This window comes from Rhinopithecus roxellana, chromosome 11, assembly GCF_007565055.1.
Source record: "Rhinopithecus roxellana isolate Shanxi Qingling chromosome 11, ASM756505v1, whole genome shotgun sequence".
Classification (NCBI taxonomy): Eukaryota; Metazoa; Chordata; class Mammalia; order Primates; family Cercopithecidae; genus Rhinopithecus; species Rhinopithecus roxellana.
Window position 1 is genome coordinate 82,869,320 of NC_044559.1, and position 20,092 is coordinate 82,889,411.

General features: G+C 43.3%; 1 long non-coding RNA gene across 1 annotated transcript in view; it reads left to right on the plus strand.

Annotated features, from left to right (window-relative positions):
- The first annotated feature begins 6,051 nt into the window (after positions 1-6,051).
- LOC115900274 overlaps positions 6,052-20,092 on the plus strand; it is a 117,884-nt gene continuing 103,843 nt past the window's right edge. Inside the window, exon 1 of the long non-coding RNA XR_004059923.1 lies at positions 6,052-6,141. This is a non-coding gene — a long non-coding RNA (uncharacterized LOC115900274). The remainder of the gene's footprint in view (positions 6,142-20,092) is intronic.

Here is a 20,092-nt window from a genome sequence, read left to right on the forward strand (position 1 = left end):
CCCGGGGCCCTCCAAGGCTTGTGTGATGGTTAATAGTAGGTGTCAACTTGATTGGATTGAGGGATACCTAGATGGCCGGTGAAGTGTTATTTCTGAGCGTGTCTGGAAGGGTGTTGTCAGAGGAGATTGATGTTTGAGTGGGTGGACTGGAGAGAAAGACCCACTCTCTATGTGGATGGGCACCACCCAATCTGCTGCCAGCATGGCTGGAACAAGGCAGGTGGAAGAAGGGGGATCTGTTTGCTTGCTGAGTCTTCTGGCTCTTTTTCTTCTTCCCCTGCTGGATGCTTGCTTCTGCTCCTCCTGGCCTTGGACCTCAGACTCCAGGTTGTTTGGCCTCTGCACTCTGGGACTTGCACCTGCGGCTTTCAGGGGGGCTCTTGAGCCTTTGGCTGCAGAGTGAAGGCTGCAATGTTGGCTTCTCTGGTTTTAAGGCTTTTGGACTTGTACTGAGCCACTACCAGCTTCTCTCTCTTTCCCCAGCTTGCAGACGGCCTATCATGGGACTTCGCCTTGTAATTGTGTGAGCCAATTCCCCTAATAAATTCCCTTTCATATATACACATATTTTATTGGTTCTGCCCCTCTAGAGAACTCTGACTAATCCAGCTTGTGACAGTATAACCCCTATCTCTGTCACCCTTTTCACACAGCTTTCTTTCGTGTGGGTGTCTGTGTCTATGTCCTCCCCTTTTCTTATAAGGATGTTCATCATTGAATTTAGGACCCACCCTAATCCAGTATGAGCCTATCTTCATCCTCAACTAATTATATTTCCAAATAGGGCCATATTCTGGAGTTCTGGGTAGACATACATTTTGCGGGGATGCTATTCAATCCACTGCAATTACAAATGGGAGATTACGGGTGATGAGAAAGACCTGGAACATTGATTCCACGATTGTCCCAAATGGCTACTGCAGGCTATCTTGTCAATGAGAAGATTGGATTTAACTAGTCTGGGTATTAATACTGGACATCAGCATTTTTAAAGCTCTCCAGATTATTCTAACATGCAGCCAAGGATGAGAATCAATGGGGTCTATGCTTTCTGAGATGTCTTCAGTACAGTTTAGGGATCCAAGATCTTTTCCTGTTTACGAGTACTGAGACTTCTCAGCCTTTTGCCTGTGGTTCTAAACTCTTAGCCTTTCACCATGTAGAATATTTTCAGCCTCTTTCATCCATCTCTTCATCTGCGTGTGACATGGACAATAAATTCAGAAGCCAATTATAATACCCCAAAATTATAAGTGAAGACAAAAAGAAATAGTGGTTAAAGAATAGTTCATTTTTCTTTAGACTCATTTTCACTATGAAAGGGTTGTGAAACTCAACTGCATTCATAAAAAAATTTCTCAAATTTTCATTAATATCTTTTTGACAAGTTGTTCATATTCACTGCAATATTTATGAAACAGCAGGAACTTATTTCAGGGTGACAATTTTGTCTGTTCTTCTGTTCTGAATGTGTTAAAAAGAAAAAACCCTGAAATATGTGCAGAAAAAATCCTTAAGACATTTGAAAAGAGAATGAAATAAATTCAATGGCAAAATGTACTTTCAAATATGGAATTTATGGTTAATCTCATTGTTTAGGCAAATGTCAATATTATTGAAGATTATTATTGCCCAGGGAATTCTGGATTTTTTTGGGGGGCAGTGGGTCCTTAGTAAACTGGGTTTAATCCACTTTGATGCCAGAAGGCCTACATTAAAAGTTAAACATACAGGTAATAATCTTTGTATTTTATTCAGTGAAATGTGGTAGGTCAGTGTTCTTTGAAATGGCTGAACTTGTCCTAATTAAGAAAAATCAGAGTTCAGGTGGTATAACTCTTTTAAAGTGCAAAAAACAAAGCTGAGATTCCAGGTGTATTAGTCCATTTTCACACTGCTGGTAAAGACATACCCGAGACTGGGCAGTTTACGAAAGGAAGAGGTTTAGGTAGATTTAGAGTTCCACGTGGCTAGGGAGGCCTCACAATCATGGTGGAAGGCAAGGAGGAGCTAGTCATGTCTTACATGGACAGCAGCAAGCAAAAAGAGAGAGCTTGTGCAGGAAAACTCCTTATAATAACCATCAGATCTCGTGAGACTTACTATCATGAGAACAGCAAGGGAAAGACCTGCCCCTATGATTTGATTACCTCCCACTGGATCCCTTCCACAACACATGGGAATTCAAGATGAGATTTGGGTGGGGACACAGCCAAACCATATCACCAGGTGAGTTCTAAAATAAACTGCGGAGTAAGTTTGTCCTTGAAGTGTCAGTCCACCAGCTCACCCGATCCTTCTGGCTATGGAATGTCACCCTACATGTGTATTATGAGGATTTTCAAAGACATTGTAAGTTTTCCCAACCTTGCAAGAGCTGATATTGTTTAGGAACAAAAGTCTGTCTGCTCAAGGTAATAGACAGAGGCTGAAAAATCCCAGGTTTGGATTCAATCACTTAAAGTTTAAATAGAGTCATGTGGTGAATCAGAATGTTTCAGTCAGTGACGGATGGTGTATACGATGGGGTCCCATAAGATTAGAACAGGGCTGTAAAATTCCTATCGCCTAGTGTCATAGCACAGTGTGTTTGTGGGGATGCTGGTATAAAAAAACCTGCTGCACTGCCAATCGTACAAAAGTGTACAGTAATATCCTAGGCCTTCACATTTACTTACCACTCATTGGCTCATCCAGATCAACTTCCACAGTTTCCAGTCCTGCCAATCCCATTCATGGGAAGTCCCCTATACAACTGTACTATTATTTATCCTTTTTTTTTTTTTTTTTTGAGACAGTCTCACTTTGTCATCCAGGCTGGAGTGCAGTGGCATGATTATCTCTGCAGCCTTGACCTCCAGGGCTCAGGTGATCCTCTCAACCTCAAGCCTCTTGAGTAGCTGGGACTACAGGCATGCACCACCATACCTGGCTAATATTTGTGGGGTTTTTTTGTTTTTTGCTTTTTGTTTTGAGACAGAGTCTTGCACTGTTGCCCCGGCTGGAGTGCACTGGTGTGATCTCAGCTCACTGCAAGCTCCACCTCCCAGGTTCAAGTGATTCTCCTGCTTCAGCCTTCTGAGTAACTGGGACTACAGGTACCTGCCACCACAGCCAGCTCACTTTTTGTATTTTTAGTAGAGATAGGGTTTCACTGTGTTAGCCACAATGGTCTCAATCTCCTGACCTAATGATCCACCCACCTTGGCCTCCCAAAGTTGCGTGGATTACAGGCGTGAGCCACTGTGCCCAGTCAATTTTTGTATTTTTTTTAGTTGAGATGAGGTTTCACCATGTTGCCCACCTAGGCTGGTCTCGAACTCCTGGGCTCAAGCGATCTGGAGCCCACCTTAGCCTCCAAAGTGTGGGATTACAGGCGTGAGCCACCATGCCTGGCCTTTTTATCTTCTATACCATGTTGTTACTGTACATTTTCTATGTTTACACAGGTTTTGATACACAGATACTTGCCATTGTGTTACCATTTCCTACAGCTTTCAGAGCAGTTGCATGCTGTACTTTTTTGTAGCCTGGGAGCAATGGGTTCTGCCGTACAGCCCCAGCGTGCGCGGTAGGCTCTGCCGTATCTACCATACAGCCCTGGCGTGCGCGATAGGCTTTGCTGTACAGCCCCGGCCTGTGGTAGGCCCCGCCCTACAGCCCCGGCGCGCGGTAGGCTCTATCATCTAGGTTTTTGTAAATTCACTCTATGGTTTGCATAACAAAATCATCTAATGATGCATTTCTCAGAATGTATTTCCGCCATTAAATGACACATGACTGGACATCAATGGCTCTGTAAATTGGCTATAGGGCTTCGTAAAACCTGGGAAACACATGTATCTTTATTTTCCAAACAAACTGCTGTGCTGACAAGACTTACGCCATTTCTTTATAGCCCAGAAGCTGATTCGTTTGTGCCATTTTTACGTTTAGACTACAATGACTTCAGCTTCCAGGGATGCAATCATTGCTGCAAAAACTCATATTTGGTCATAGGAAATAATACATTAAATGTTTTGTCTTACAATACACTCTACCTGAGATTACTACAGACCCAAACAGACACCTAAGTACTATCCTTCATCCACGGCCTCCTGCTGGCTTCATCCTGCCGTTCTCATCAGGAAGCAGCTCTGTGCTGTATACTTAACAGCCTGGCTCGTGGAAGTACCTGAAGCTTCTCTAAATAGAACACTACAATTTTAATGTTGTACTTAATTTTGCTCTTTTCATCTTCGAGTGGTAAAATAAAGGGCAGATTAATCCTTCTCAGGATGGCATTACTGATTTGGTAGTCTTGAAGAAGGAGAGGAAATACAAACACTTCATTTAATGGTACTAATATATCTTCATTTACTCACCATCTGATACGGTTTGGCTCTGTGTCCCCACCCAAATCTCATCTTGAATTGTAGCTCCCAGAATTCCCACATGTTGTGGGAGGGACCCAGTGGGAGACAGTGGAATCCTGGGGGCAGTTTCCCCCATACTGTTCTTGTGGTAGTGAATAAATCTCACAAGATCTGATGGTTTTAAGGGGTTTCTGCTTTTGTTTCACTCTCATTCTTCTCCCTTGCCACTACCATATAAGAAGTGCCTTTCACCTTCTGCCATGATTGTGCAGCCACATGGAACTTTGAGTTCATTAAACCTCTTTTTCTTTGCAGTCTCTGTTATATCTTTATCAGCAGTGTGAAAACAGACTAATACACCATCCTTCTGGTGGCCCCTGAAGCCCCTAAAAATAAGAAATATTTCATTTGACCCCGTGTTCAGAGGGACAAATTGTGGAAGAACATAGGAACCAATGCTTTGTTCAGGGTTATGTAATAGGTACAAGGAGTACAAAGAACAGCAGTTGCTTTTATCCAAAGCACAAGTATAGAATACGCTAGTCTTAGGATGCAATTGAGCTCCAAAAGGCTATTGTCCTCAACCTCTGCAGCTGAGTTTGAAGAAAAAGACTTGATCTAGAAACAGTAGATCAAGAACCAGAGGAAATACTGGCTTTAGAATTCAAGCTGTGAGTAAGAAAAATGGCTTTGTTGTCATTTTCTCCCTTTTAATTGCTATTGCTGGTTGCCACATAAATTCAGTTCATGGCTTGGGGATATTGGAGATAATATTTCTTTCTCGCTTCTTTTTCTTTTTTGCTTGCTTTTATTCTAGCACTGAGGAAAGTGACAAGTCTGGGTTTATATGGGGTTTTGGACACAGCCACAATTTTAATTTAGCAACTAGAGAAATATTTTACAACTTTTCACTCCAATGAAAACAGCAAGGAGAGCAGACACCAGTGCAGATCAGTCCCTGGTGGCCTTCATTTGGGAACACTGTGCGAGGGTCCCACAGACCTAAGCACCTCCGTGTGTGACCCCTCCCCAAGCCAGGAGCTTCACAATGAACAATCCTGATGTGTAGCAGAATCAGTAGATTCCCCAGGATGTTTTTCTTGGTTCCGTAGCTAACGTCAGCCAACCGACAAACCAACCTACCGATCGACCAAAACTCTTCTACTTTCTGCCACTGGCAGAGTCGTCTCAGATGATAATCACCACAAGAGGCATCGTTCTGAAACCAAAGCACTAAAACATGACACTTAAGTGAAGGACAGACATCCAGAAAGCCTGCCTATTGACAGAATCAACCACACACTCCATGCAGTCAGACCTGTGCATTAGATATGTGAAGATCGGCATGGATCTCAAGAATTAGAGAATTACTAGAGAATGGAGATGGGACAATGCACTAGTTTATTGCTTTTCATTTGTTAACAAGTTCATCTTATGTATTTAATATCATATGTATATGTATTTAAGTATGGAGGTATAAGGGGAAGTGGAATTAAGAATGGCTGCGTAGCTGAAGTGTGGTGAAGGTTTCAGGAAACCATAGAGCATGTGGGGAGGTAGGAAGGACTCACCACAGTTGCAAAGTAGGCCAGGAAAGAGGAAGGGAAGGTCAAGAGGCCTAGCAAGTTGCAAAAGCTCTTCACACCTAAGAACCAAAATACAAGTAGAACAAGTTGCAGACCAAACCCTCGGTTGATGAGTTTTGCAAAGCAGTGGTGAAGTGGCTTAAGTATATTGAGCAAGCAAAAGCCTACAAGAGCTTCCCTGTAGAGTTACACTTGAGAAGGTAGGTAGAACTATAGGGAAGTGTGGAAATGTCTGAATTAATTTTACAGGGATTAGAAAAAGAGGGGAATTACAGGCTTCCACAAAACGTGTTCCTGAATTAGAGGACTGTCCAGTGTATAGTGTAACCAGGGTCTGCTTGGGTAGGTGGCTTAGCCTCAGGATTCAGGGGCTGGATCTCTGGAAGGCACAGACTGTGTGGCATTTCAGAGGGCTCTGCCTCTATCCGATGCTCATTTGAGCCATTTTCCAATAGACAGTTGGAATCAGCATTCAACAGAAAGTTCCCTTAGATCAGATTGGGATTTCTGAGGTCCCAGCAAGTAATACGTCTCTTTCTTAAGGAGCAACTAGATTGTACTAGATTATTTTAATTGTCAAACTCAAGAATGGCAGTACATGGGTGTCTTTAGGCCAAGTTATAGAAGAGATTTGTGTGACGTTGGCAGAATAACCCAAGGTACTTCTTGGAGGTTGCATTTATGTTTGTTGCTGATATTTTATTTACACAAGGCGATTTATAGAATTGTTTTTTTTTGGGGGGGCTCCATAACCACAGAAGAATATATGAATGAAGTTTAGGGGATCTATGAATTTCCTGCAAGTATTTGATAAATTTTGCGTGTGATTTTTTGGAGGGAAGAAATGCTTGTTGCTTTCATCTGATGAAGTGACCTCAAGTGTATATGCAGATAGGAACACCAGTGGGAAGAGAAGAGGTTCCAGTGAGAATGAGGGGATGGGGGGTGCCTGCCATGAAGGATGTTCCAGACAAAGGCAAAGGATGAGCCCCAGATTATTCTGGAAACTGTATCTTAAATCTAGAGGACTATTTCACGAAGACTTCTGATGACTTTTAGATATACATTCATCCTGTGCTGGACAGGTTGTATGCATGCATCTCTTCAATGTGAGAATCTGGTGCCTGATTTTTCCACTTGCTCTAGGAATCTCTAAAGTTAATTTTTTATCTCTATTTTGTTTATGATTCTAATTATTATAGTTATTCTGAAGCCAAAGTTGTATCTTTCTGGGATATATACGGCGGCCCCTGCTGTTAACAATAAATATGACTGGAGGACAGAAGTCTGAAGCTCACTGGAAAGACGTTGCAATGTCACAATCCCCTGTTTCAGTGATTGCCTGGGGGCAGTTCCCCAAGGATGCTCCCATGCATCTGGATGCCATCGTCACTCCTTATCCAGTGGCTGCCAGTGGAGAGCCAAGGCAACGCTTCCCTGGTGATGCTGAACACAGTTATTTCTTCCCCTTCTCTTTCTCACTCTCCCCTTTTTCTCTCTTTCTCTGGCTATCTCCCTCCCCTCTGTCACCCAGAAGGTGCAGTTTTGAGTCTTCTTGTCTAGATTCCTCTCTGCTCTCCTCCTCTTCTCGGGCAAAGTGAGGGGGCTTGGAGTTTCAGGGGTGATGCCAACAGCAGGGAATCACACAGGAAGCAAGTAAGTAGGAGTTTCACTTTAGGCAAGTCCCTTCCCCTCCTTAGGCCTGTTTCCTAGTCTGGAAAATAGGATAATCTCAGTACCTCCCTGATAGGCTGTGGGGAGCACTACTCAATGTGACCATATTAACGTAGTGATAAGGGTAGGGTGTGGCACATAGTAAGCAGTACCTACCCAGTAAGCTTTGTCATTGTCGTAATTACTATTCAGACCCCTATTCCATGCCAGGCACTGTCCTAGGCACCGAGGACACACTGAAGAACAAGACAGATAACCCCCCCGCCCTCCTGTGGTTTACAAGCTGTTGTGCAGGTGTGTGTTGGAGGAGTTTGGTTTACACTTGGATAAAGGGGTGCACAGCAAATGAGGAAAGGCCATTTCATCTCCTCCTTTTTCTTCTGGGAAAACACCAAAGCTCTGGGAGCAGCAGGCTTCCCGTGAGCTCTGCCTGCTGGGGCTGTGATGTCCTATGCCTGGGGACATTGGTGGGGATGACGATGACCCCAGGGCAGTGTTCGATGGGTTGCCCTCCGGGGCCCGAGCAGATGCCTCATCACTTGCTGAGCCATGAAGCTGGCTGTTGGTGCACAAGGCTGCTGACTTCCTTATGGATGGATTCTGCCAGAGAGCACAGGTGACAGTCAAAGCAGACACTACACGAATAATAATGCCACCATTTAGGGAGAGTCATCTCCATGGAGTTACTCAGCTGGGTACTTTGTACATACACTGTTAATTTTCACAATAACCCCATTAGGTAGGTAATGTGAATGCCATTTTATAGACAGGGAAACTGGGAGAGTCAGAGGTTAACTGGCTGGTCCAAGTTCACGCTGCTAATAAATGGTGAAGAAGGTTTACAAACCCAGCTTGGACTTTCTTTGAACCTATGTGCTTCCCGGTGGACTACGTTTAAATTTTTTAAAAAATGTTTCAGACGACCAACTCTCTAGGAAAATTCGCTTCTGAGCAGGCACCCCTTGACCTCTGTGCTCACCTGTGCTAAAGCTGCTTGGATGACAATCTCATTAGGATGAAAATGGGCAGGACCCAGCTGGGAGCCTTCCAAATGACCAGTGTCATTGTTGCTTGAGAATCTTTGCTATGACATAGAAGACAGCACAGCCCTAAACTGTCTGACTGCATGCACACTTACACACACACGAACACATACATACTCTTGCACATGCTCATGCATACACACTTGCACACACAAACGCACCCACACATGCACACACATACACACTCTCACACATGCTCATGGGTGCACACTTGCACACACAGGCACACACACACAGGCACACTCAAACACGTGCACACTCATACTTTCACATGCTCATGCATGCACACTTGCACACACGGAGGCACATACACAGGCACACTCACAAGGCCTTGTGGAGACATTTGGGGATGTGTTAACCACAATTTTTGAAGTAGAAGACAGGAAGGAGGGCAGGCAGGCCCCTGACACAGGCTCCTGACACCAAGGTTGGCCCCTGCCCAGTGGGTGTGGACTCTAGAAAACAGGGCTGGTCCATCGAAGGGCCTTCATCTCTCTAGGGTTACCTCCTGCCACCTCCCTCTAGCCCATCTCTGTGCTTGTTTGGCACCCACTGCAGTGTTTCTAGTATCTGCTGGTCATAGCTGATTCCTGGATTCTCTGATGGCCTAAAATCCTCCCAGAGCAGTCTCTATGAAAGGTCACTGAAGTTCACCGAGAAGACCACTAAGATTAGATCATCTGTGCTTCTTAGGCTCTTTTGTCACACTTGAAAATTCTCATGGATGCAATTTTCTCTGGGAGAACCTCATTATCTGAGTTCAAAAGATAAGGCCAATGTAGGACAGTGAAGCATCTAACTGTGCATGTGTCCGAGAGGGGGAAATGCTGTATATCTGACGTCCCTGCCCCTTCTCTGTCCACTGCCTTTTGTTGCACAGGGCACAAGCTTGTCACTCCTCAGCAGGCAGGACCCCAAAAGGGGTGATTATTCAGGGGTCTACTGTCTCTGTCTCTAGCTTCTGCCGGGATTGGGGGTTTCATCCACTTACAGTGAAAAAGACCGAAAATGTGCACATCACCAAATGTATTTATAGTCCTAGATGCATATTCAGAATGCAAAGCAAATTGGAAAGATGGGCCAGGCAGTGCAGCCTCAGCTAAGGTTCCTTTGCAGCAATTACTTAAAGCACATGGATTTCTCACCTCCTTCCACACCTGTGATTGTCTGGTCAGCACACCTAAAAAGGATCTTCTTTCTGGCAACTGTCCTGGGTTGAACAGTGGGCCCCTAAACTCATGTGCACCCAGAACACCAGAATGTGAGCTTATTTGGAAACAGGGTCTTTGCAGATGTAATGAGTTAAGATGAGGTCACAGTGGAGGAGGGTGGACCCTAATCCAACTGATGCAGGGCAGGCAAGCCCCAAAGTGGAGCTTAACACATCAGGGCCCTTGGCTTCAGCCAGGAAAGAATTCAAGGGCAAGCCTGTGGTAGGGTGGAAGAAAACAGCTTTACTGAGGCAGCAGTGTTATAGCTCCATGACAGGCAGCGTGCTGAGAGGAGCGGCTCAGGGCAGTTTTGCAGTCATACTTATACCTAGTTGTAAGTATATTTAGATTAAGGGGCAGTTTATGCAGAAATTGCTAGAAAAAAGGTGGTAACTTTTGGGTTATCAGGTCATTGCCATGGAAAGGGGTGGTAAATCCCGGGTGTTGGCAATGGTAAACTGGCATGCACACCAGTGGGCCTGTTTTAGGGAAAGGTGCCTCTACCTGGTCCCTGTTTCAGCTAGTCCCCAATTTGGTGCAGTGTCTGACCCCTGCCTCTGGAGTCAAGCCCTGCCTCCCACCTCACAATGACTGCTGTCCTTATAAGAACAGAAGAGACACAGAAATGCATGTTATGTGAAGACAGAGATGGAGATGAGAGTGATGCACTAAATACCAGGAAATGCCAGGGCTGGCTGGTGACCACCTGAAGCTGGAGAGAGGACAGGGCAGATTCTCCCTCACAGCTCTCAGAAGGAACCAACCCTGCCAACACCTTGATTTTGGATTTCTGGCCTCCAGAACTGTGAGAAAACAAAATTCTTATTGTTTTAAGCTGCTTACTTCGTAGAACTCTGTCGTGATGGCCCTAGAAAATGAACACAGCAACTAAAGAGAAAGGTGGGTGTGCTCAGGGTTGTAACAGTCACCTGCAGACTTTAACACAGAGAGAATGCTTTAGCTCTCAGGCATGCAGTGGGATTAGGCTCGGGAAGAAAAGGTAGGCTTGTGATGCAGAGGAGTCAGGATGAAAATGGGAAAATAGAGGAGAGGAAGGAGAAAAGCCCGGGCATGTAGAACGGGATTTGTAAGGGTAGGTGTCTCGAGGAAGAGGAGGAAAAGCCCTCCCCAGGTCTCACACTGGGTGCATTGATGACGATGATGGTCACAGCCATTCATGTGGTGCTTACTGTGAGTGGGAGCTTCATGCATGTTACTCATTGAATCCTTCGCTCCCCTGTGAGGTAAGTACTGCTGTCTCCTTCATTTTGCAGATGAAGCACAAAGAGGTTAAGCAACTTTTCCACAGTCCCAGGGCCCGTGACTGGCAGGACCAGGACTCCAGTCAGGCCTTCTGACTCTGGAGCTCCTCTGTGAACGCAACACGGGCAAGCTCAGCATCTTTGTAACAGACGCGTTCTCTCGTGATGACTTTTCACGAAAGAAAAGTCTGTTTGTATTATTCGACTCTTCCACTTGCTCTTCCAGAGACAGGATGCCCAGGTGCCATTGCAGCTCCACCACGTCACCCCAGTTCCATCCATCAGGGCTGGATGAGTTCGAGTGACAAGCATGACCTCCCCCAGGGGACCATCCACCATACAGAGCACTTCACTGCCTCACCACTTCCCACCTGTGACTGTGTGCCAGCACAGCCGCTGTGCCACTTAGCCCGTCTTGAGGAACAGAACCTCTTTTCAGTTAAAATATTAGTGATTATGATGACCCTACCAATGACCAAAAGAGCCATGAACCGTCTGTGAAATAAGCAGGTTTTCTGCAAACAATTCCTCAGACTCTTTTATTCTGGCCCATTGAGATGGTTTTCTTCCTGTTGCAATAAATGTTTACTTTTGTAAGGAAAAAAACATCCCCAAATGTAAGCCACCCTCATCGAAGTCATCCTTTCTGAGGTTTGCAGCCGGCAAGGCTGGCAAGGAGACAAAGCACACACAAGCTAGTCCAAGGAGAAGGCAGGCAGAGGGGTGACGGCTGCTACTCTCAGGTTCCCACTTTTCTGACTAATTATTTCAAAGGTCAGAAACATTCACATAGAACCGCAGTTGGTGTATAGAGGGTAAGGCACATTTTTGGCATTTGAGCTGCTAGAAATGCACTCTGGTGCCCAGTTATGGGGTCCTTCTTTCTTTCTCAGGACACTTACACCTCTAACCCCCACCCTCATGCACTTTTAACATCTACTCTTCTTTTTTATCTCAGCTCCATTCACACTTCCTCAGGAAGCCTTCCTTTGATTCTCATAGTTAGGTAAATATCCTTATTATTTTGCAGCAAGCTGAGGGGTTCAGTAAAATATAGACCCCAGGGCTAGATTGTGTGGGCTCCAAATCTGCCTTTGCCACACCCCAACTGTGTGCCCATAAACAATTTAATTTCCTGTGCCTCAGACTTCTCATCTGTAAAATGGGATCAATGCAATGCTTCCCTCCTAGAGTTGTTAGGAGTATTAAATTAGTTAATATTTGAAAAGCGCTTGAAACAGTGCCTGGCATGTTGTGTGTACCCTGTGGGCATTAGCTAATAAAATAAAAATATGCCTTAGTGGTGTCATCTATCCGCTACTTCATATCACTTGAAATCATTGGAATTGCACATGTCTTTATGAAGATGTGAGAGGTGCTGTCTCTCCCTCGACATTATGAGCAGGGACAGTGTTTGTATTGCCCACAATTGTATTCCCAGCATCTATCGTAGGACATGCACACAACTGATAGGTCATAAGTATTTGTAAAGTGAATGAATCAAGCAATGAACCAGTAAAAGGAGTCTTTTCTGAACCTAAAATCCTGAGATGATAAACACCTTAGAGAGAGGATATCTTAGTCTGCTTGGGCTTCTATCACAGAAACCACAGACTAGGGGTCAAACAGTTGGAATTTAGTTCTCACAGTTCTGGAGGCTGAAAGTCCAAGATCAAGATGCTGGAAGATCTGACATCTGGTGAGGGCTCTCTTCCTGGTTTGCAGACAGCTGCCTTCTTGCTGTGTCCTCATGTGGGGAGAGGGAGAGAGCGAGGGCAAGCTCTCACATCTCTTCTAAGCGCACTAATGCTATTCTTAGAGGCTTCACCTCTATGACCTAATCATCTCCCAAAGGTCCCATCATCTAATATCATCCCATTTGGGGGTGTTAGGATTTCATCATGTGAATTTTGAGGGGGAACACAACATTCAGTTCATAACAGAGGAATTATCAGGGACCTGAGCTCTCAAGGACATGCAGTGGGACAGATGGTAGGAAGGGTAAAAGGATTGAGAACTGGGGAGCTGAGGAATGCTGGAGAAGACCACTTATTCCAACATTTTGTTTAGAATTTCTCTACTACTCCTATCATGTGAGTGTTATTTTATAGGCGTGTCAAACAGACCGTGAGGCATTTATGGTCGACCCGGATAGAGTGAAAAATACAGAATTTCTATACAAAGGATGTCTTAAAGGAATCGATGACAGCATGGGCACCTGAAAATTCTTATATGATAATTTGGAAATTATTCTATTATAATTTGGAGATTATTCCATTGCAATGCAATACAGTGGAGTAATTTCCAAATGCTCACATCAAAAATATGAGGAATCTGATAGAGATAGGAGAGGCCCCCCTTAGTCGCCTCTTGGCACTGGCACCAAACCCAGAATTCCTTTTCTGTAGCCACCTACTTGAGTTTCAGAAGAGGCAGAGTCTCTTCGAATCAGTGCAGCACATGGGCTGGGATGAAGGAAGTGGATTTTCTGGAAATGTTCTGTGTGCTGTGGCTTTGTGGGGAAGGATACAATGAGAACAAATGATTCATCAACAGATTTCAGACAATTTGGTCCTCCTCAGAAAACCTGAAAAGAAAATATATCAAACAAAAGGGAAAATGAGAGGGAGGGTGTGCACAAGGAAACCAGGCCTTCTGTTCCAGAAAGCTAAAGGTCTTTAATGAGAAATGGGAAAAATGGATGAAAATGGGGATGAATCATCTTAAATGGCATCCCAAGGAAATTGATTTGAAGTTTCACAGAGGAAATGGGCCACATGAAATGACTACAATAAAGACTTTGGTATAATAAATGTTTTTTCTTTGGGTGGGTGTGCACGTGTATTTTGAGCTCTGAATGCTGATGAAAAGTTGGTTGTGGTGATATAATATCTAATACAGGGTATAGCACTGGAAACACAGGTGACGAGCCCTTTGGGACTCGTTATATTCAGAAAATTTTTTCAGGATCTAAAAAGGCACAGGTTAGTGTATTGAATGGTTGTCTCCTAAGGTCTGTCCGTGTGAACTGAAGATAAAGGTGATTTTTCCGGCATGGAATCAATTAATGATCCTCCCATGGCATTGACTGATCCGACGCCTCTCTGTCTTTGCCTTTGCTCTGGTGTCACCGAGGCATCCTCCCTTTTCATCTGTAGGGTTGCAGATCATTTTCAGCGTAAGTTTCCCAGGTCATAGAACATTTCAGCATCTTTGAATCTAACTTCTGAGAATTTCTAATGATTTCTGGTCACTCTTTAGGAAGACGGTGATTAGTTTCTAGATATCACAGAGCAATCACTCTGGGGCACTTATCAGAGTGCTTTATCAAATTAGCTTTCCATCAAAGTTCAAAACAAGTAAACTCTTCATTGCAATGTGACATACATACAGAAAAATGCATACATTGCCCACAAACAGCTCCATGAACTTTCACAAAGTAAAAACACCAAGGTAACTTCCGCTCAGATAAGAAAACAGAGAACTAACACCATCTAGAGTTCTTCTTGATCCTCTCCCAAGTCATGGCCACTTCCTGCTTCCTATTTTTAAAACTCTCCAACAAGACATCACCAGCACTTCCGAAAGCCCCTGTACTGCTTCTCTGTTTCTAACCCCTACCAGGGTAACCAGCATCCCTACGCCTAGCAGCACAGCTTAGTTGGGCCTATTTTTGTACATTATATAAATGGAATCCCATTTTTTAAAAGTCTCCTGACTTTTATCACCATCAAGTAGTTTTCCCTAATTTTAAACTTCATATACATGAAATTATAAAGAATATGTGCTACTTTGTCTGACTTTTTTCATCCAACTTTATATTTGTGAAACTCTTCAAGTGGTTGCATGGGTCTGAGTTGGTGCATTTTTGAAAATCTTATTAGTCCCTTTTATGAGTATCCTACAACTTATTCACTCATTCTCCTGTTGATGAACATTAGATGTTTCCAGAGTTGGCCTACTGTGAATAGTATTTCTAGGAACGTTTTTATGTATGTATGCCTCCTGAGGCACAAATATACATTTCTATCCCCAGGAGTGGCGTTGCTGAATCATAAGACACATCGTAAGGTATATTCAGCTTTATTAGAAATGCCAAACGGATTTGCAAACTTATTGCACCAGTTTACACTCCCATCAACTGTGTGTGAGAGCCCTAGCTGCTTCATGTTTGCACCAGAAGGTTTTACTGTTTGCCATTTCAAGTGTAGCCATTCCGACTGTGTATCTCATTGTGGTTTTCATTTGCATTTCCCTCCTGGCTAATTATGTCAAGGGTCCTTTAAATGCACGTATTGGTCACTTGGATATCTTCTTGGTTAAACAGCTATTCAAGCCTTTTGCCCATTTTTAAAGACCGAGATGGCTTTCTTATGGATTTATTTGTAGGAATGACTTCATATATTCTGGAGACAAACCTTTGGTTAGATGCATACGTTGCAACTATCTTTCCCCACTTTGTGGCTTTCATTGTAACAGTCTTACTGACTTTTGATTTACAGACTTTCATAGTTCCAATGCAGTCAAATGTATCCATCTTTGATTTATCTTTAGTGTTATAATAAAGAACAATTAATCTCCTTCTCATTATTTCCCCTCCAATCCACTACTCTGGACACATGAGAACATTCTTTCTCCAAAATCTTGATTACATACGCAACCAGTTTTTTACCAAGATGAGGGGTAAGTGTATAGCCAAGCAGACACCATGAGGTAGAAATGAAAATGAGCATCACTTGGCTGCAGTTAAGGCGCAACAGCACATATCAGAGGAAAGCAGCTCCAGAGAGAAATCAAACGGGGCCTGTGCCTTTTTAAAAACCATTAACGTTTTGCAAGGTGAAAAAAATTAAAACGGACATCAAGGTTGCCTAGAAGGCAAAATGAAAATAGTTCAAACTTGGAATGGGGGGTTATGGGATGAGGGTGAGAAAGTGGCCTCTTCTGCCTTGATGTCTGCTTGTGTGAACCCCTGTCTACCAACCTGCACACCTGTGCACAGATTGACTCAAGAGAGAACCACAGTGTGGTTGAGGGACCATTTCACCAAATCAAGCAGCTAGAGCTGACTCTGGTTGGCATTCAATTTGTCTGAGCCTTGTTAGCTGTCTTTCATTCTCTTTCCTCTTTGTGCAGTCTAATTTCCTCTTCATTCTGGACACATCTAATGTGGTTTGTCCTCACCATATCTGTGGGGACAAAGATTTGGCTGTGTTCACACCCAAATCTCATCTTGAATTGTAGTTCCCAAAATCCGCCCCCCCCCCCCCCCCCCCCCCCCCCGCGCCGTGCCGTGGGAGGGACCAGGTGGAGATAATTGAATCATGGGCGTGGTTCCCCCATCCAGTTCTCTTGATGGTGAGTGAGTTCTCACGAGATCTGATGGTTTTATAAGAGGTTTCCCCTCAGCTAGGCACTCATTCGCTCTCCTGCTGCCTTCTGAAGAGGTTCCTTCTGCCATGATTTTAAGTTTCCTGAGGGCTCCCCATTACTGCAGAACTGTGAGTCAGTTAAACCTCTTTCCATTATAAATTACGTAGTCTCAGGTATGTCTTTATTACCAATGTGAGAACGAACTAATACATCCTTCCTACACACACAACCCTGCCACAGAAGGGACTTCTGTGAGCCACCAACTCCTCCGTGCTTCAGTTGCAACCGGCACACGATACTTGCATGTTGGTGTCCCCCATGGCCCTATCAGTCTTGATAACTATTGGTATTCTGTTAAATACAGTCAGCCCAACAAAACATTATCGAGTAATCACTGTGTGAAGGTACTTCAGGAGATTCAATAATCGGGCACCATCCCTAAGTTGAGGTAGCCCAGTCTGACATTTGAACTGTGTTTTCATTGCATTGGATTTTTAAAGTATTTTGGTACACATTATGTTTTTCAGATAAAAATAAAACCAAGTGAGGTAAAACACCGCATACCTAGTCAATGGTAGAGTCATGATCAGAAATGAAGGTCTCTTACCCTATCTTCTGATTTCTGTTGTGAATTATCTGATGGTCCTGGGTTATGTTATGCAAACGCCTTCTTGGCCATTCTTGGCACAATCATCATCTTCCCTTCGAGAATGAGATATGTGGGTCACAGGTTTCTTTTTCCTACACTCCGTGTAGTTATTCTTGGCTTATGTTACCATTTATGAATGAAAAGTCTTACTTCATAAAGTGCAACTGGGTATAGTTAACTTTATGCTTTTATTAAATTTCAGAAAAATGCCTACCTTCCTACTCTTCTGAATTACGTCCTTTTCTTTAGAGAGGCACAGTAGGTGGGGGAGCCTGCATTGCCAGACTAAACTGTATTTGAGGTATGTGGAAGGGACAGAGATTCATTTTAATGTTTTGTTTCAGTTTTCAAAAGTCCAACTTCTGCGTCATGTGAGAATCAATCTGTCACTTGGGTTTTTCAACATGTTCAATGGTCATGTCTGTTTATTCAGATAAACCACACTCCAAGGTGCAGTGTGTATCATTTCATGAAGCTCACATAATCATGCCTAGGGTTTCAGGAAGAAGTTAGTAAAATTCTATTCTTTGTTATCTCATAGTTTAAAAATTTCTATTTTTGGATAAGTTCTATAATAGATATAGAACATTATTTCATGTATGCACATATACCCTATACATAAATTTTAAAACATACATTTTGGGTAGTATGTCCTCAAATTGCTTTAAATAATGAGTGCACAGTCAATAAAGTTTAGAGACCACTGCCAAAGAATATGGTTGAATGACTAACATAATTAATCACTGTTAAGTAAAAATAGATGGCTGATTTTGGCCATGGCTCAATAGACAGATCCCAGGATTTTAAGTCAAACAAACCTAAGCTTAAAGCCAGCCCCTTCCACTTCCCTACGTTATCCGTACCTTCCAAAGTACTATGTTTAAAATGGAGGTAATAACACACATCTGGAGGGATTCGAGGGAGAACTGGAGGAGACTGTGTGTATAGAGTGCCTGCCACAGTTGGTTCTCAATAGATGGTAGCTTCTGATCTGACTATTGTTATCTCTGGTGCATCCCCAATTTGTAATTTCTTCTTTATTAAGTTAGATTTGCCCCCTGTTTGTCGCAAAATGTTTCATGCTTTATTTCCAGTTGTCACCTATCTAGGCCTTCATGAGCAAGGATAACAAGTAGTGCAAGATTCCCCCGCATTAACCCAGTTGCAGCCTCATCAAAGTATGCCAGGTTATTACAGCAATCAGGTGAATGGAGGTCCCCAGGCTTCGCTTTTTGGAGTCTCCTTAGTTCTTACATCACATGGATTCTGAGTGAGGAGCCAACAGGCTTGCTGTGGGGTTCACTGTAGCATGACAAGACTAGGCCAACAGGCTGCAGACAAAATATGGCAGGTCAGAGATCTGTACCAGTAAGTACAACGTGGCCACAGTACTAAGTGTAGCAAGCGCAGATCAGATCATACTGGCTGGCCACATCCTGCAAGAGGGAGAGCAATATCTTTGTCAAAATAAGACTCCATTTCAGAGACCAGAGGAAGGAGATGATGTTACTCTGAAAGAGACTGACTCTTTCCCATAGGTGATTCTCTCTTCCCACCATATTTCCAGACTAGATTTTAGGAGAAGCAGCAAGAATAGTGGGTGGCTATCTGAAGTATCAGAACATTGTGGATACTACCTAAAGAAACTATGAAATTATTGAATTGGACTGAGCCTTCTTTTAAAAAAACTGCAATAAAATACACATAACATAAAATTTACTGTCTTAACCATTTGTAAGTGTACCATTCGGTGGTATTAAGTACATTCACATTGTGTGCAGCCATCACCACCTTCCATCTCCAGAACTTTCTCATCTTAAAAAACTGAAACTCTGTACCAATGAAACAACTACCCTTTCCCCCCTCCCTTAGCCTCTAACATCCACCATTCTGCTTTCTGTCTCCATGAACTTGACTTTTCTTGGTATCTCATATAAATGAAATTATACAGTATTTGTCTTTTTGTGATTGGCTTATTTCACTTAGCATAATGTCCTCAGGGTTATGCTATATTGTAGCAAGTGTCAGAATGTTATTCATTTTTCAGACTGTATTCTATTCTACTGTATATACATATCACTTTTGCTAATCCATTCATCTATTAATGGACACTTGGGTGGCTTCCACAGTTTAGCTATGGTGAATACTGCTACTATGAACATGGGTATACAACTATCTCCTTGAAACGCTGCTTTCAATTCATCAGGGCATATTCCCAGAAGAATAATTGTTGGATCACATGTTAATTCTACATTGAATTGTTTGAGGAGCTGCCATGCTGTTTTCCCCAGAGGCTGTACCACTTTACTTTCCTATCAGTGGTGGACAGGGTTCCAATTTCTTCACATCCTTGCCAATGCTTATTGTTACTTTTTTAATAGTAGCCATCCTAGTGGATGTGAGGTGGTACCACACGGTAGTTTTGATTTGCATTTCTCTAATGACTATTGAAGTCAAACACACTTTCAGGTGCTAATTAAGCTGAGTTTTATCCTAATTATATATTTAGTACCTCTTTCTTCCTGAAAATCACTAGGTTGGAGCTTTGAATCAAGTCCAGATTTTTTTTTTTTTTTTTTTTTTTTGAGACAGAGTCTTGTTCTGTCACCCAGGCTGGAGTGCAGTGGTGCAATCTTGGCTCACTGTTTCCTCCACAGTCTCCTGCGTTCAAGCAATTCTTGTGCCTTAGCCTCCCGAATAGCTGGGATTACAGGTGTGTGCCACAACGCCCAGCTAATTTTTTGTATTTGTAGTACAGACAGGGTTTCACCATGTTGGCCAGGCCGGTCTTGAACTCTTGTCCCAAAGTGATACGCCTACCTCGGTCTCCCAGAGTGCTGGGATTGTAAGCATGAGCCACTGTGCCAGGCTGAAGTCCAGTTTTCTTATCAACCAACTAGAAGACTCTCTTCATATTCAAATGACAGCAATTAAAATGT